This window comes from Solanum pennellii, chromosome 4, assembly GCF_001406875.1.
Source record: "Solanum pennellii chromosome 4, SPENNV200".
Taxonomy (NCBI): Eukaryota; Viridiplantae; Streptophyta; class Magnoliopsida; order Solanales; family Solanaceae; genus Solanum; species Solanum pennellii.
In genome coordinates this window covers 28,051,261-28,069,884 of record NC_028640.1, presented here as the reverse complement: position 1 = coordinate 28,069,884, position 18,624 = coordinate 28,051,261, and the positions used below count along the sequence as shown (strand labels likewise).

General features: G+C 33.6%; 1 long non-coding RNA gene across 1 annotated transcript; it reads left to right on the top strand.

Annotated features, from left to right (window-relative positions):
• Positions 1-8,828: 8,828 nt before the first annotated feature.
• On the top strand, positions 8,829-9,631 carry LOC114076962. The gene is made up of 2 exons (XR_003578046.1): positions 8,829-9,003; positions 9,101-9,631. It is a non-coding gene; the product is annotated as an uncharacterized LOC114076962 (long non-coding RNA).
• Positions 9,632-18,624: the final 8,993 nt, after the last annotated feature.

Below are 18,624 nucleotides of genomic sequence, written 5' to 3'. Positions count from 1 at the left end.
ACATGGAATAAAAAATGTTAAGAACATATATGGGGAAGTCATACAAATATCAGGAGAAAAATTGTACAGTGAAACTATCACTGGCAAACAAGAGTATGATGATCCCGACTGGCTAAAAGGAGCAAACACATTAAAACAAAGACCAAGCCAAACATTTCTAGGCTCTACAACAAAGTCTGGGTAAGTTCGATCAAAGTTTTTCCATATTTCTCCATCTGAAGGGTGGAATAACACACCTTTTTCCCTATGATTTTCATAGTGCCACCTCATGTGTTCAGAAGGTCTTATCGAAGCATAGAACTATTGAAGTGTAGGAATAAGTGGCAGCTAATGCATTGTCTTGTGTGGAATCTATTTCTTACCCTTCTTTCCCACACATTTGTTTATAACGAGGTTCTTTACAAAACTTACATTATGTCATCTCTTTATCAGTCTTGTAATATAGTACACATCAATTAACAAAACAATTAAGTTAGACGAAGCCTCGACACTAGCTTCTTCGCTCGATAGTAATCAAAATATAGCTTATTATTTGGATAGATTGTCTCCTTCATTAATTGATCCATTTCATTAAAAACAACTATGAGACATATTGTGTTCAGATTTAATACTCATTATACTATTAGCCATAGACAGCTTTGAATATTCACATCCATGCTAGAAGGGATTTTGAGCTAAATTCAACATTTTGTAAAATCTGGTAGCACCCATATTCAGAGACTCTTCTACATTGGGTTCAACTTGATGACTAAATTCTACACTAGCACTATCATAAATCATATCTTTATATCTATTTACGTGTTAACCATTTTTTCCATACTGTTACATTGCCTGCTTGAGGGCATGTCAAAGTCACATTCTTGATGGCTACTTGAATCACCATAATATATATGTTCATTCAAATTAATTGAAAGTGCTTCCTCTCAATGTGATGTCCAATACAAATATCTTAGTGTTGATGCTTTTTGGAAAACATGCACATTAATTTCATTGGGTGTTAGGTGCTTCATATTTTTACAATGCTTACAAGGACACCTTATAACTTTTTTTCAGAGAAGCAAATTTATTTATTGAAAGAAAATTTAATAAATTCATCCATTCCACTTATAAATTCATCAGTATATCCTTCTCGGCCGGGCATTAGTCTATTTACCATCTGTTTTTGATACTCGAGAATTTTCATTTTCTGAACAAAAAATAAATATACTTTTAAACACATAAATAATGAAATTTAGATATTCTATGGTTAAACAATGGTTGGCGAAAGCTACTGATCATTCATGTGAACCGAAAAATATACACATAGCAATACAAGAACAAGGACAAAAGAGAGAAACACGATACTTTCTTGAAAATAAGCTACATGAGAAACATAATATAAATATAATTTGCAGGGTTTTACTTTTTTTAAGCTGAAAATAAAAAGTTCCTATAATTGTATGATTTTATAATCACATAAGTATGATGATACCAATATCTTTAAGACCATAAACTCAGACCAATCTTCTATCTTACTGCATCTTAGTTCAAACTGCCACATAAACTAGAATTGAAAGGATATAACATACAAAAATTTCACACACTCTGTAATCATCTGAACAGTGAGTATATAAAATTAGACCAAATATATTAATAACCTACCTACTAGTATAATCTTCAAAGCATTCTAATATGATAACACACACACCATACATATGATGTATTAATTGGAGAAGAGGTCCAAAACGAATGAAATTGTAAGCTAATTCTCATAGATGTGTTAACCAAGTACTTTTGACCTTTCTCATTCTACTCATGGTCCAACAAACAACTTGGTTCAAATAGAATTTGTAGTAGACTAGACGGGACAATAAGAAAAGATGAATGGATGATGTAGTTGGCCAATTGGTGGTATACGACAAGTTGCCCCATCTATCAGACCACTAAAAGGAGCAGTTGAGTTAAAGTTGACTTCATGCAGAAGTAAACCCGACTTTTTTGGTGTGTATGGATAGAAAGAAATAGAAGATGCTTTGATGAGATTTGAACTTCTATCTCAGTTCTTAAGTGTAGGTGTCTCCTCTTTGTTGGACAAATTATGCTATCGCAAATGATGTAGGTTTTTTATAGATTTGATTGGCACTCTAAGCCTTGCTCAGTACCCTTATTTTTCTTTTTGCTTAGCACCCTACACTTAAAAGAGTACTGTTGTTGGAGTTAACTTTATTTTAAAAACTTTGCATCTTCTCGCTTCCATCTTTACAAAACCTTACATTATTAAAAAAGAAAAGTACCGCTACTACATACCGCATTTTACTACTGAAGCAATGGAGATACAAGTAAGACAGTAAAGATACAAAAGAATACCTACTCAATACCCTATTTAATGTATGAAGATTCTATAGATACAGGAAAAATATATATGTGATAGGTATGAGAAATTATATAATTTTACATATTGTTATCACCTAGCAGTTTTACAGTTGCGTAGTGAAGTTACCCTTCCCGACTAGATTGTATTAGAGATACAATCCGAAGTCAACTATGATATCAAAACTTTTAAAAACAATAAAATGGTAGAGTTTGTTATCCTTACTTTTACTATTGGCTCTTAATTCTTCTTCTTCTTCTTTTATTACTCCAAATGCAGAACTTCAGGAAAAGGGTCAGAGAGCATCTTATGTAACTTATTAAGGATATATTTTACAACTCAAAGATATATAATTCCTTTAACTAGCATATATCACTATAATAAGAATTTATCATAGTTAGCTAGGAGTTTTCTGTAAAAATACCAAGTTACAAAATAAACATTTTGTTAGAAATATGCATAAGAACGGCATTAGTCCAAGTTCTCTGTATTGTAGGGTAGTTAGGGTACTTATTTACTATTTAGCAGTTAATTAGTTTCTATCTTATACTTATCCTTATTCTTAGTTTTTAATCTTATCCTTAGGAGTTGGTTTGCTTGTAAACTCTATAAATATTTGTGTTATAATGAAGTAAGTAGTTTTGCTTTCATAATTTTTTTCTTAACAAATGTTACTGCTTGTTTAATAACAAAAGAAGATCATATTGTTTTGTTTTTCCTTCTCTAAAAGCTAACAATTGGTATCAGAGAATTTATTTCTTGATGGATATGTGGGTATTTCATCAAAGTTAGGATTGTAATCAACAAGACAAGTTTATCAATTATGGAAGTAAAATCAAGATTTTGTGTAATGGCACCGCCTTTTTTTAATGGTGATAACTATCAAATTTGGGCGGTAAGGATAGAAACTTATTGAGATGCCATGGATATGTGGAAGGAAGTCGAAGAGGATTATGAAGTTCCTGTGTTACCTAACAATCCTACAATGGCCCAAATTAAAAACCATAAAGACAAGAAAACTAGAAAATCAAAGGCAAATGCTTGTTTATTTTCAAGAGTATCTTCTTCAATCTTCACTCGAATTATGTCTCTAAAGTCAGCAAAAGTCATCTGGATTATCTCAACGCAGAATACGAAGGGGATGAATGTATTAGAGGCATGCAAGTGCTAAATCTCATAAGAGATTTCGTGATGCATAAGATTAAAGAAACTGAAATCATCAAAGATTACTCTGAAAGACTCTTGAACATAGCAAATAGTGTAATATTGCTTGGTTCCGTATTTAATGATTCACGTATTGTTGTAAAGATTCTGGTAACTGTGCTGGAAAGATTTGAAGCATCCATAACTTCTTTGAAGAACACAAATGAATAGTCCAAGATCACCTTCGCAGAGTTATTAAATGCTTTGCAAGCATAAGAACAACGAAAGAGTCATGGGAGAAGAAGGAAACACAAAGGGGGAATTGTTTGCCAAGCCTCAAGATGGAAGCAAAAACAAAAAGAAGAAGAACGATAAGAATGGTGAAGGCATTTCAACAAGTAATACCAAAGGAAAAATTGGACACTCAAAGAAAAGTTATCCTCATTGTAAGATTCATAACAAGAAAGGTCATCTACCATAGAAATGTTGGGAAGGCCTGATGCTAAATGTAGTAAAGGCAATCAACTTAGGCATGAAACTGTCATTTGCAAGAACAATGGTCAGCAACAAGAAGAAGAGGCTTGAATTTTTTAGGGTAAGGAAGAAGATCAACTCTTTGTTGCTACATGTTTTTCAATTAGATCATCTAGTGAGTGTTGGCTGATTGATAGTGGATGCACTAATCATATGACAAATGGCATGTCTGTCTTCAAGGAATTGAACCCACGGCCATTACTAAAGTCAGAATAGGTAATGGCAACCATCTTCCTATAAAAGGGAAAGGAACCATTGATATTCCAAGTAATTCAGGTACTAAAAAAATTTCTAATGTGCTTTATGTACCTGACATAGATCAAAACTTGCTGAGTGTTGGTAATTGATGGAAAAAGTCTACAAGTTAAATTTTGAAGATAATCATTGCTTGATCAAGAATACTTCAGATCAAGAAATGTTTAAAGTAAGAATGAGAGGAAAAATTTTATCATTAGATCCATTTGAGGAGGAGCATGTTGTTTTTTCAGCAAAAGAAAGTGTTGCAGAAGTATGACACAAGAGACTCGGACACTATCACTATAAAGGGTTGGTTAAAATGCAAAAAATGAAAATAGTTAAGGACTTGCCTGATTTAGAAGTACATTCTTCAAATTGTCTTGTGTGTTAATCTATAAAACAAAACAGACTTCCATTTCCAAAGAAAACTTGGAGATTATCGAAGAAATTGCAACTAATTCATACTGACATAGCAGGACCTCAAAGGACTCCTTCACAAAAAGGTAGCCTTTACTATATCATTTTTGTAGATGATCTAACCCACATGTGCTGGATTTATTTTCTCAACCATAAGTGAGAGGCTTCTAATGTTTTTCTGAAGTTCAAAGCAAAAGTAGAAAATGAAGCTAACTGTAAAATTCAGTTTGTAAGAACAGGTAAAGGAAGGAAATACGCTTCTTACCAGTTCGACATATTATGTGAGGAAGCAGGGATTTATCATCAGCTTACTACTCCTACACTCCAGAACAAAATGGAGTAATCGAGAGAAGAAATAGATACATTATGGAGATGATCAGATGCATGTTGCACGAGAAGAACTTGCCAAAGAAATTTTGGGCAGAGGTAGCAAATACATCAGTTTTTCTTCAAAATAGGCTTCCCATAAAGGCAGTGAAAGACCGAACTCCATTTGAAGCTTGGTATGGATTTACACCATCGTTAAATTTTCTTTAAGTGTTTGGTTGTCTCTATTTTTTCTACATTCCTCAGGTTAAACGAGATAAACTAGATAAAAAAATTTGTCCCAGGTATTTTTATTTGATATAGTTGAGTTTCAAAGGCATATAAAGTCTTCCAACCACAAACTGAAAATATAATCTTTGATTAGAGATGTGAATTTTATATAAAATGAAGAGTGGTCTTGGGAAGACTTGAAGATATTTGTCCTTAACACTTCGAACAAAGCAAAAGTCACCTACCAAGTTTTTTGAGAAGAAAATATCCCTCTCACGGCAGGATGAAATGGTGGATCATTTACCAATCAAAAGTACTCGACAACTCAATATATATATATATGAGATGCAATGTAGTAGTACGTGAACCTGCTAGGTACGATGAAGCTGCAATGAAAGAAGAGTTGTATATGATTGAGAAAAAATTGACTTCGGAGCTTGTTGATCAACTAGAAGATAGAAAGATAATTGGGTTGAAATGGGTCTGTAGGACCAAGCTAAATGTAGATGCTTCAGTGAATAAGCATAAAGCAAGACTTGTAGTTAAGGGGTATGCTCAAATTTTTGGTTTGGATTATTTTGATAAATTTGCACAAGTAGCTAGGTTTGACACGATCAGGTTACTTCTTGCTCTTGTGCATAATTGGGTTCGAAAGCAGATGGATGCCAAATCATCATTCCTTAATGGATTCCTTCATGAAGAAATTTATATTTAGCAACCTGAAGGATTTGTGTAGAAAGGAAACGAGGACAAAGTTTATAGGTTAAGAAAGGCACTTTACGGATATAAACAGGCACCAAGGTCCTAGTATGGTTGAATAGATGGTCATTTACTTGGCCTAGGTTTTGAAAAGAGTCTACCAAAATCTACTGTTTATGTGAAACATTATGGCATTGATATTCTTGTTGTGTCTATATATGTGGATGATGTACTAATTACAGGAAGCAATACAATGCATATCGAGGATTTCAATCAAGAAATGATGCAAGCCTTTGAGATGACTGATCTTGGTCTAATGTCTTATTTTCTTGGTATGGAAATCAAGCAGGGACACAATGAATTTTTCATTTGCCAGAATATGCTAAGGAAATTCTCAAGAAATTTAACATGGAATATTGCAAGGAGATGAGTACTCCTATGAACCAAAAAGAGAAACTAAGCAAGAATGACGGAGTAGAGAAAGTGGAGGAAATGTACTTAAGAGGCTAAGTCGGTTGTTCGATGTATCTCATAGCTACAAGACCTGATATTTTGTATTCTATAAGCATTCTATCAAGGTTCATGCATTGTGCTAGCGAGGTGCATCTAAACGTAGCAAACGAGTTGTCAGATACATCAAAGGAACCATCAATTATGGTGTCAAGTTTCTGAAGAAAATAGATCTGAAACTACTTGGGTATTCTGATAGTGATTGGGCTGGATCCACAAATTACATGAAGAGAACCTCTGGATATTGTTTCAGTCTTTGCATAGGAATGTTTTCGTGGTGCTCAATGAAGTAGGATATTGTGGCTCAATCCACTCCAAAGGCAGAATTTGTGGCTGCAACAGTAGAAGTGAATCAAGCATTGTGGTTGAGGAAATTTTTTGGTGATCTACACATGAATCAGACAAAGGGAACTGAAGTATTTGTGGACAATCAATCTGCAATAGCAATTTCTCATAATCCTGTATTTCATGGGAAAATAGAACACTTCAACATCAAGCTTTTCTTCTTGAGGGAAGTTCAAAATAATGGTGAGTGATTATGCTCTATTGCAAAACTGAAGAGCAACTGGCTGATATCTTCACCAAACCATTATCAAACAATAAATTTCAACTTCTTAGGCAAAAACATGGAGTTTGTTGCTCTTAAAGCAAGGAGGAGTGTTAGAAATATGCTTAAGAATTGCATCAGTCCAAGTTCTCTGTATTATAGGGTATTTAGTCTAGGAATATTAAGAGGAATCAACAACATGATGTGTACCTTGTAATTCACAGTGGAAGTCGTCGATCTACTTCTATGACAAGTTGATGCTCAAGCCCATATTTAAATCACTAGGAAACAGAGATTTTGTTCACAAACTAGAAGTCTATTGTTGTGTGTTGATAAATATGCCTCAAAAAACTCAATTCTTTTGTTTATAGACTGAACGCTTGGTTTTTGACTTTCTGTTTTACAGATTTTCCTCTCTCTTTTCACGTTTAACGTTTCAGTTATCATGTTTCACGTTTCTTATCTCATAGAAAAATGCTCCCACTAGGAGTCTTTAAAGAGGATTTGAACAATTAATTTGTAACTATTCAGTCTTATCCTTTAAAGGATTTATCCTAATTGATAAGACATCAAAAAAAATTGGGTCGGATCGGTCCACATGGGCGACCCACGACCCAAAATTTACAATTAGGGAGTTATTTACTGTTTAACAGTTAATTAGTCTCTATCTTATTCATATATTTATCCTTAGGAGTTTGTTTACTTGTAAACTCTATAAATATTTGTGTTATAATGAAGTAAGTAGTTTTGCTTTCATAAATTTTTTCTTCACTAATGTTCCTACTTATTAAATAACAAAAGAAGATCATAGTTTTCCTTATCTGAAAACTAACACATATTAATGAAACGAAGCAATAATGAACCTATTGTCATAATTATGACTACTCGAGATGTAGAGGTTATTAATTGACTTACAGTGATGTTAAACAATAATAATTACAAAGGAGCCACAGAGAAGACCAAACTCATCAGACACTCTTTAAACGTAGTGCAATCCAGCAGCCACAAGTGACCAAATTAAAGGAGCAATTGAGTTAAATAATAGTCGAGATACTAGAACAAACATCATTTCCAGGATATTAAAATTCAATAATCTACAGAGAAGAAACATAATGAGCACGCACGCACGCACGTACGCACGCACGCACACCCACACACACCCACACACCCACACCCACACACCCCCACACACACACATACACACCCACACACACACACCCCCACACACACACACCCACACACACCCACACACCCACACACCCACCCACACACACACACACATGCCTTTCACGGATCATCTAATTTCAGTGTAGTATTGATGCACTGTTCAAACGCACGATCAAACACATGTCTTTCCTGAAAAGTATCACAAAACATGCAGACAAACTAAAACAGATTGAAAAGTCAAAGGTTGGCGAGAGTCAAAGGTTGACTCATAACAGTTAGCCTTATTCTCATGATATTAAAAAAAGTTGAGTTTTCTTATTAAAAGAAGTTCAAGAAAGTCAGAAAATAAAATGATAACATAACTACACTCTACATAATTTCTCAATTTTTTAGCTACAAGGATAGCCAGTTTAAGCTATAAGTTTCATTGCTAATAAATATATAGGAGGCCTGAATTTCATGTTAGAATTGGTCATCACTTCTGTCTGTTTTGAACCCGCGGATTATCAGTAAGGAAGGTGTGTGGAGCAACATGCGGATATGAAGTAGGCTCATAGTCTATTGTCTGCCCTATTATAGTTGAGGGTCTAAATCAACTTCACCAAATGCTTGTGGAGTTTAGTTTCTATGCATCTCAAGAAATCATCCTTTTGTTCACTCTCTTGCATATCTAATAAGACATCTATTGTTGGAAAAACGCGATTGATGGTTCATCTAAACTTTCTATTTTCTGCAGATGTTTTGCGAGGAACGTGGCTTATTTTTGGAAATAGCTGATATTATAAGAGGATTGGGCTTGACTATCCTGAAGGGGGTGATGGAAACAAGGAACGACAAAATATGGGGAAAATTTGCTATAGAGGTAACCAATAAAGATTTGGATGTAAATTGCTTCTTGTACTCTCACAATATTTGCTTGATTATTTATCATTAACTTAGAATTTGCTATTTAAAAACAGGCTGACACAGATGTCACAAGGATGGAGATATTCATATCACTCGTTCGCCTCTTGGAGAAAACAACAAAAGGTGGAACAGAACTTGTCAATGCTATCAATAACAACACAGCAATAGTGCATTCATTCCACCAAGTAACGATATTACCTTCAACCGGTACATCTTGTAGTTTGTTGTGATCAACATGTTACTACTGGTTCACCCGGTAATGTTAAGAGAAAGCGACTGTTACATGCTTGCCATGACAACATTTACACTAAAATGATACTTCTGGTGGTTCTAACATTATTCGGTAATTTTTGTGTCCCATGAGCTAAGGTGTATCAGAAACTCAGAATCTCCTGAAAAGCATAAGCTCTACTTTAGGCCCTCATTCAAGGTGGATAGAATATTCCAATCCACCCCTGTTTGTAAACTTGTAAATTATGTAGCAATCAGATGCTATAGAATACCTCCTGTAGGATGCTATGATTGCACAAGTTAGTTGTTTTAATTCTTTCCTTAAATGTTGGTCATAAAAAGGTTGTTTTTTAGTTTAATGAATAGGAAAGTTTGAGATGTTACACTATCCAACTTTCAATATGCAGAGAGGAAAGTGTAACAGCTGATAAGAAGCTAGTTGAATAGTCATATACATTTGTATCTACCAACAACAAAAGGAAGACTGTAATTGAATGCTTTTGAGATGTATAAAGCGGTTTTTCATAGGGAGAAGGTGTTGTTTGTCCTTCTAAATCTACGTCTTCATTAACATGTACTACCTTAGGAATGTGAGTTATGTCAATTACATCATTTACCTCTTCAGCTACAGAGTCCTCTCCCCCTAAGTCGTTGACACAGAGATATAGATGGTCCACTTAATTTCTTCTACTTTACTTCTAATGGCATGTTTTTCATCACCTAGAACACTTTATTCTTCTTTTTCTTCATGTTTTACCGTATACTATTACATAAGATTATATATATAAGACAAAAGTATTAATACGCCCCTGAACTTGAAGTTTTTTATTCGGTATACACTTAAACTTTATTTTGTTTGAATTACCCCCCTCCCCCGAACTTGTTTATTCATCCAATGTGTGCACCTTTTCTGTCCACCTGGCGTAGAAATTGAAATCACTCTACTAGGCACGTGAGGGAGTGATTTTTTGCCACGTCATAAAGCTACACCAGTTAAAAAAATATAAAATTTCTATTTTTTTAAATATTGACTGGCCGCAAACGACATCACCGTCGTCGCCGCCATCATTATCGAAGCCCAAGGGCCAATTCTTTGTGTAGCAGAGTTGTTTCTCATCGTTGAAAATGGATAAGGATTCCGATTCAGCCGATTGAGCAATGTGAGAGGAGATAGAGTGTTATGTTAGTTGGAAGAAACCGTGTTGTTTTGCAGTGGAAAAGAGGTTAGAGTGAAGAATTGATTTTGCATTGGAAAGAGAGATGAGAAGAGGAGATACAGTGGTTGGTGCTGGAGATTGACAGCGACCGGGAAAGGAGTTGGAATATGATATTTATTTTTGCCATTTTAATTATCTAGGTGGCTATTATTTATCCAGGTGAAAATCCACATCATCACTATTTCTGCCAGCTGACGCGCGTGTGTAGTCACACTAGGAGCAACAGCCAAAAAGGTGTACGTGATAGTGGAATAAACAAGTTTGAGGGGGTAATTAAAACAGAATATAATTTAAGTGTACACCAAATAAAAAACTTCAAGTTCAGGGGGTGATGAATACTTTAGCCTATATATGATAATCAACAACAACATATTCTTGATAATAAAAAACAATACTCCATCTGTTTCAAAAAGGATGACCGAGTTTAACTTGTACGGAGTTTAAGAAAAGAAAGAATAATTTATAATCTTGTGGTTCTAAATTAAAGTTATGTCAAATGTACCAAAATACCCTTTAATCTTTTGATCTTAAACATGTCACGTGGAAAGTTAAAGTACTGCCAAAAAAGAGTCATTCTTTTTGAAACGGATGGAAGTATGTCATTTCTCTATTATTAGAACTTTAGCCGTGTTTTTAATATCTAAGAACTTTTAATAGTAACATGAACGTATAGAAAGCCTAACAATCTAGAACGACAAATAAAACTCAGTTTAATACTAAAAAATAAGAAACAATACACCTTTAGGTAGACCTTCACAGAATAGAACATGTCATTAAGTTTTGAAATTCCACAGTGTTCTCCATGGAAACTAAGCTCCTTTAATATGCTTGTCGAAGTTATAGTTGAAATCACAAGAAGAAAAATATCTCCACGACAATTAAATCAAGTGTTGTTCGTAGCGTACATATGCGAATTACCAAAGCGAGAATTGAGATAACCAATTTTATTATTAATGTATATCACACTTCATTGGAGCAGAGAATTGAGATAAAACCAATTTCGTTATTCATTAACCAACTTTGTTATTCATATCTTTCACATTCACATGATAGATAATTGAGACAACCAATCTCATGAAATTTGAGTATCTATTTTTGGACCAAAACATAGCAATTACCAAATCAGTGAGCTTCTAATAAAATTCATTCAATTCAGCAAATGATAAATCTTTACGGACCAAATATTCAAAAATAAGAACAAAACCAAGAGTCTATCGCAATCCCATCACAATCAAATGGTTATAACAAAGGAAGGATAAAAAAGAAAGCAGAAAATACAACACACAATGGAACATGATAGAACCCAAGAAAAACTTGAAACAGAAAAATAATCACAAATACATGATACAACTCAAATTTGAACTTGAAAAAGAGATGGTTACCTGAATTGTACTCTCTCTTTCTCCCATGTTGGGTATTTCAACAATGGCAAAGAGAAAATTTATTAATTTTCTTTAAATAAAGAGACAAAATAAAGAACATACCAAAGAAATTAAGACTGTTTGATAGAGTTTTCTATAATTTCAAGAGATTCATAAAAGGATAGTCTAGAACGAAATGGAGAAGGTGAGAATGAGTTAATATTGGAAAGAAAGCTTCCCTAAACATCAACATGTGGCTTATGAAAGAAGTACAAATTTATGCCTTGAAATTAAATGCTTGTTGGAATTGTAGGGTACAACTTTTGTTGCCATGTTCGTCCTTCACAACTCTCCCTTCTAAACAAGGGATATGTATCGGTAAAAATTAAGAAATTTGATTGCTGAAAATTGTCTAGTCCATACATAGATAGTCTTGTATGACTTTGTCTGTCTAAACAAGTTATCTTTTCTTTTGAAGCTAAAACAATTTCTGTCATCTTTTTTACTATTTAATTCCCAGAAAAGTGAAAATGTTATTAATTTTTGTTCTTCTAAAGTGGGCAATTTTTTCATTGTGTGGTGCTGCTCCTGGAGGCAAAACAAGTGATGTTGCTTCACTGATGAAAAATAGTGGTATGTATTAATTGAGCAGTTAATAGTTATTACTTGTGCTACTTTACTACTTGCAGTTCCATTTGGCTTTGGTGAGCCTCCTTACTTCACGATGGTTTCATTTTTACTTTCAGTTATTAGGACGTCGCAAGTCTTGTTCGAATAATCCTTCTATAATGAAAGAGGCTCATAGATAGTTTAATGGTCGAAAAGCCTATCATTATTTCCTTTGTTTTTATGATGTTTTAAGTCCATGAGTCATTTAACTAATACTTGCTTAAATTATTTTCAGATGATTATTGGAATTGAGTTTAAATCATATTTTTTTAACGTCATTTTTCATCATGAGTTTTGATTTTGCTTGAGTAAGTCTTCTGTTAAGTAATGAATCATGCCAAGGATTCGCTTGGGATGCAACAATGATTTTCGAGTGCCAGTTACATCCAGAAAATAGGCTAAGAGCATAACATTAATGCTCCTCACACATATTATTGACTTTTTTTAATTTCAATTACTAAGTTAAATTCATTATTTTGATGGTCAAAAATTATTTATGTTTCGCTAATTTTCTTGTAAAATCTTTCATAGATGACCCAATTTTGTTTCAAAATAACAAAATTAAATTACAATATGGCAAAAAAAATATTTTTAAATTATAAACAATGGGAGTGTTTTCGAAGCCATTCAAAACTTAGTGACTTCTTTCTAATTGGTTGATGAGACCTAAAATCTGGAAATGTTGTTGTCAATTTCATGCTGTCTATGTGCATTTTTCATGTAGATATACTCTTACATGATCTACATATAGATCCACAGAATGTTCTTTCTTGTAATAAAGTTACTGCAAACAATGGTGTTCAACAATGGCAAAATGGTATGATCAGCTTATACATGTTAACAAGCTTACTAAACTGAAAAATACTTTGTTTCACATTAACAAGCTTACTAACTAACCTGTAAAATGATTCAATTAGAATTTTGTTCACTTTATGATGGGTGATGAAGGATCTCTAAAGATTGCACTTTCAAATATTTCACATATCTTCTCTATGTTATCCATGTGGCTTTTCATTGATTCATTTTGTTTTGGACTCAATTCAGTTCTTCTAACAGTGCAGCCTTTTCTTTTCGACTCACATTTAGTTGTTCTAACAGTGCAGTTCTTGCAGAGCGACCTCCATTCAAATATTTACTGGTAATCCCACCACCAAATCCAATAAAATGACTCTTGCTCTGAGTTCCAAAGCATCTCTCTACTACCTCAATATTAGTAAGTGACGGCAAACTTGTAGTAGTTCCTGAATTTCTTCCTGTTAAGTACAAGAAAATTTAGAGATAATGCAATGTATTAAGTTAAAGAATGTAAAATGAAATTTTAAAATGAACACATGTATTTTTTATTGGTTTCAGGTTCGAGAAGCTTGTTGTCCTTCTTATGAGTCTCAAAGAAGATAGTGTCCATGTCCGGTGGATTACCATGCTTGCCTCCCTTCACATTCAAACAAGCAGTAATACACTTGAAATGAATAGTAGCTTTCTTAATAGAATTAGAAGAATCACATACGTACCAACTCATAAATTGTCTCTCTAATCGGCTTGCTACCCGTACGATGAGGCATACTCAACTTAGACCTGTTCATTGCATTCCGCGTCTTTTTTCCCTATATTAACAGCACATCAGCAACATTACGATACACAATTTTGTGCTTAAAGAAGAGGCTGGAACAAGAAAGTTTGACATGAGGAATCATTTCATAACAAAAGGAAGCATAGTGATCGACACAAGTGCATTTGAAATATTGAAATGCATGCATGCTTTATACTTTCAAGTCCACCTCAGAAAGAAGATGACAATAAGTTTCAACAGTCAAGTTCCAAACTCTGAAGTAATAATGCGATGCAACACCATAATTGAAAGACCTTACACTAAAATCAACTACAAGACCTAAAGTGCCCAAGCGTGATGGGATGACACAAGACTGAATAACGGATGATGACATCTTAAAATATGTCAAATATAAGTTATTATTGGTCATCATTTCTGGAACCACCCCAGTTGAACCTAAGGAAAAAGTTTTACATATGATGGAAGCAGGGGAAGCATCAATTGTTTCACTCTCATCAGTCAGTGTCTAGTCCATTCAAAATATGAAAAGGTGTTCAAAACACATATACAAACTTGATTTTTCTAATAAGAGGTGGTCAATCATTTGACAGGCAAAGACTCTGTCTACAAAAATGTCTCCGATGGAACACAAATTATTTTGCAAGAAACTTAGAATTGTCAAAAGCTACAAGAATTTCAAGGATTTAGGTGGAAAATGCAATAAGAGTTACAGAAGGAAAATGGTCCAGTCAAATCCGGAAAGAAAATAAACCAAAAGGATACAATGACGAAGGGAATAAGTTATCAAGACCTTCTCATGAACAAAGAAAGAAATTATAAGAGACCATATAAGGGATAGAAAAGCAATTTCAGCTGGCACAAGATCCTTCGCGTTATCAACTATGGTAACATTACAGCTCTATTCGAGGAGAATTTCTTCTCGCATCACTCACCTATCCATACGGAAATCACTGTTAATATAAATCAGAAAAATAAGCCCTTGAGATTTCTGAATATGTTACATGTTTCAGTTCTGGGAGCCGCTAAAAATGATGAAGTAACATGGAATGGGTAGTGTGGATGATCGAGTGGAGGAACCCAATGAAAAGTTATTGGCGATCCAGTCATTGATTGCTATCCAGACTAATATAGGTTTGTAGGATACAGAGAAAGAAGCTCAATCGCAGATGAATAAATGGCTAACTGCTCAGAAGAAAATGTTGAGACATAAATCAAAATGTTGTAGCTATGATTAAAGATGCCAATGAGAACATCCTACCTTAAATATTTCAGATAGAAAATGCTCTTTCACCAACCATTCCCAATCACTCTTGTCGACCCCTCTGGTACATCTTTTAGAACCTCTTGCAATGTCTTAGACTTCACGTTCATGTGTAGAGATCCTCTCCAATTGTTGCACAACCTTCTCATTTGTTTCAATACATGATCTCTATGATCAATCATGTCAATACTATCAATTTTTTCCTAATATATTTGGCAGATGGAGTTAAAGAAAAGACTCAAAATTTTAAAACAAATCTTAGAGACAATAATTAATAAACATGGTTAATACACTTTATGGACAAAACAGGGGGACAATTGCAGGTTATGGACAACACAGAGGGACAATTGAAGACAATAGACAATTAACACATCATAAGAACAGAGGGACAATTGCAGACAATAGACAGAGGGACACTTGCAGGTTATTGACAAAACAGAGGGACAATTGCAGACAATAGACAATTAACAGAGCATAAGAAAGAAAGAAAAAAAGATGATGACGAGATAAAAAATCATACATTGCAGTCTCTTGAAATAGTGCGGCAGCAAGATAAGTTAAACAAAGAAAAATGTTTGAAATGAAGTAGTGAACCATTTGGAGAGAAGTCAAGAAGTGATTTTATGAAGTAAAAAATATAGTTACTGTCCACCTCACTGAAGCAGAAAAGTGACAAAAGTTTATTGAATGAGCAATGTCTCAATGAAATTTGATATCAGTTTGTAAAGTATCATATATTAGTTGTGAGGTGACTGCTACGTAGGGTAGAGTACATATTTGTCATCTCTTGCTAATTACTAAAGCAGCTTGGTATTTTACACCAGGTAAAATTTGTGCAAACATTAAAGTTCTTTAATATAAAAGAATCTCTTACTGATATGTTACACCAGGTGACTGCAATTTAAAGCTATTCCTATATTTTTAGATATATTGCAGAATGTCAAATAAATAAACCTGCAACAAGATTCATAAAGCAGAATTCAATCAGTAGTATTCATTTAAATCATTACCGTGACAGCTCCGACATTTGTTACAATTTGGCTTCTTCGATGTCTATCCATGAGTGTACTCGCAAAGGACACATATTATAATCACGAACCAAGGAACCTAAGTGTCTCGAAAATAAAGCGTGATGATCCCCAACAACTCGGTTGTTGTAAAAGTGACTCTAAGCTTTTCTCCAGGTTTGAGTCATATAACAACTTCACAAAAATTTGGTCCTCGAACTTTTTTTATCTTGTCAAATTCACATGAACCTACAAGTTTTGACATAACTCAAACATTACAGAGGAGTATACTAATGAATTGTAGATTCATTAAAATAGTGTCGATTCATTTAAATCACAACTCAATAATATAGCAGAGGAGTATAATTTTAATCATGCCTAAAACATGCAAGCTTTGTGTTAGGTCTAAATTAGTTAATTCAAGGAAAGTCTCCTGGAAAAGAATTGTCACTGCAAAAACCTTTATGAATTAAAAAGAGGCAATACTTACTGCGAAACATCGAATTTTCAAATTTACTTTACTGAACTGATAACTAAATAGAATTTCATATTAAGAACAAGCATTACCCAACATACAAATATAATGTTAAAATAAAAATCAGGCTTGATAGAGTATGAACTGGTGAAGTTCAAGAATTTATCTGAAAGGGAAGAAACACATACCAGTTTGATAGAATATGTACAGGTTTTATCTCAGAGAAGGGGAAGAAACACATACCAAAGATTTAGCAGAAGATGCAGTTCCTAGTATCTGTTTGATAGAAGAGGAGACGTAGTTCCAATTAGATTGACGACGATCTTATGAAGAGAATGAATTCAATCAGCTTCAAGGATTAAGAGAAGATTAGGTTTTCCTTTTCTACAAGGAGAAGGAGGCGATGGGTCAAAATTCTGATTGTACAAGGAGTTCTATAAAATTAAGTAATATGGAAGGAAAAAGACGTATTTTTTGGTTTATGTTATAAGTAAATTTATTTTTTTCTCCAAAAACAATTAAGAAGTCTCCAATAACATTGAATTTGTTATAAACAATTTGTATTATAGTGAATGTCTAATTACGTGGAGTCCTTATAATATATGGTTAGGAAACCTACTTGGGGACCAAGTAAGGTTTTCCCTATAAATAAAGGATTTTCCTTCATTGTAAACCGGATTTGTAAAAAATCTATGAATCCAAAATATTCATCCAGAGAAATAACAAGTCTTCTCTTCTTTTCTCTCTAGTTTCTTCTTCTTATTCTATAGTTTTATAACACGTCTTGATTCATGTCTGATCGCACCAAGAGGGTAAGACATCACAAGTCTTGATGCTTTGTGATGAACGATGTTGAATTCAAGTCCCTCATTGATTTATGGCATAGACGTTGGGTTTGAGTCTCAATGCACCATTTGATGATATTATGATGACTAAGGAAAATAATGAGTTTTTGATAAAACTAGTCATGAAATATATCTCGTTAAAGCATATCCATTCCCGAAAGTGAATGTAGCAATGCATAAATGTCTAAAAGAAGACAATTGATTGAATAATGCACATAAATATGGAATGAGGTACTAAAGCTATCATAATTTGATAAGCTCACGTGTTTGTGTTCCATTCATGAAGAATGAGAACTTCTGATAAATGCTAAATTATGGATCCATTCTCTAAAGGGAATTAGGTGTAAGCCACCATGCTAGGCATGTGAAAGATTGCGATCTTTGATCAATGATGTGGTATCACCAAGAATGTCTCTAAGAAGACATGTATTATAGAAAAGTTTCATACTTTATCTTCAAGCGTGTATTGGATAAAAATTAGTGCAATTGAGGCACATTCTATGGTAAATAAGAAATTTACTAATTCCTATACTTTCTTAGTTTGACACGATTGTCTGGGACATCGTTAGTCTATAATGTTTAGATGAATTATGGAAAATTAAAATGGACTTTCATGGAAGAAACTAAAAATTCTTTTAAATGGTGAATTTTCTTGTACTACTTGTTAGCAAGGCAATCTAATTATGAGACCACCATAAACGAAAGTTGAGATTGAATTTTCTGCGTTCTAGGAACGTATACAGATATTTGTGTACCTAGTAAAATCATTGTTTATGAAAATAAAGTTTCATATGTTGATATGAAATATGATATTACATACAAACATAATTGTATGAATCAAACCAATAAGTTTTGATCAATTTTTCTGTTAATTGGTTTATGGTCAGGGACCAAATAGTTTTCATCTGATCATTTTGATGTGCAATATATGATTAATGAAT